Consider the following 1,296-nt stretch of genomic DNA (forward strand, 5'->3'; position numbering starts at 1 on the left):
AATCGTACGGTGTCGAATAATTTGGTGTCGAATAAATCTGTGTCGAATCGAGCGGTGTCGAATCGTACTGTGGTCAATAGAGTATCACCCTCTGAGGGCTTGGGCGTTGCGGATGAGATAACGTAGGAGTGTGAGTGGCGTCGACGGGGCGTTGTTATGAGCTCTCCCGGAACTACCAAATTAGCGACAAGCCGTAAAAATGGAGCATGCGTTATTCGACGTGTATTATTTATTTCAGGTAAGTGAGCATTATTGATGACGTTATCGGTCATAACGTGTTCGAACTTGTTCGTACGTGTTCAAGGTCGTTCGGAGCGGGTGCGGACGTGTTCGAGCGTGTTCAAGGTGGATGGTGACGTCATTGCTAAAAATAAAACTCAAACAAGTCCGCGCGTGTTTAAGGTTGTTCAGATGATGACGTCATCGCTAAAATAATATTAACTTTCCATTACATATTTAAATTGCGCAGTAAAATAAGTAATTCCGAGAAAAACCACAATTTATTGGAAGCGGTTTGTAACTGCGCATTAAAATAAATAATTCTGAGAAAAATCGCAATTTCCCGGAAGCGGTTTGTAACTGCGCAGTAAAATACTTAATTCCAAGGAAAACCAAAATTTTCCGAAAGTGCTTCTTTTCTTATCACCGAAGCAACGAGTCACTTTCGGTTTGATGAGTCAGTTCTTGCGATAACATTTGCATAAAAAACCGTTACGTATCGGATATGGTTTTGTTTTTACGCACTTCCAGTGCGCGCGTAATTTAGTTTTTTAAAATAGACATGCGCAAAAAAATTCACATCCGGTACGTAACGGTTTTTGCGTTGCAGTTTCAAATCTAAAGATTTGGAGAAAAGATAAGGAGCAAAATAAAAAGGCGCCTCGAGTTCGGGAGCAAGTCACAAGTCATTTTGATCGCGAGCAATCGAGATCGCTAGCCGTATAGATAATAAGTCGTTGTCGTCGTTTTTTTGAAATGTTTAACGGAGTGGACACGACGTGCATTTTACACTTGTCGATCGAAGAGTTGAAAAACATTCCAAAGAGGATTTTTCTAGAAGTGTTCAACAAGTTAGTGGAGCTTTTGTGGAACCAATTGCCTGAACATTTGAAGGAAGATCCTGAGGTGCAGCTGTATCGTAGATGTCTCGAGCATTACAATCAACCGGGAGACTACAATCACATTGACCAGCCTTACTGAAAAGATACACAGTTTGTCCGGAAAGTTCCCGGACTACGTGAATTAAAAATCGAAAATGAAAGATATGGTTTATTAAACAAGTTTACACTTCAAGGT

This window comes from Pseudomyrmex gracilis, unplaced genomic scaffold (assembly GCF_002006095.1).
Source record: "Pseudomyrmex gracilis isolate BER0280 unplaced genomic scaffold, ASM200609v1 scaffold_1937, whole genome shotgun sequence".
In the NCBI taxonomy this organism is placed as follows: Eukaryota; Metazoa; Arthropoda; class Insecta; order Hymenoptera; family Formicidae; genus Pseudomyrmex; species Pseudomyrmex gracilis.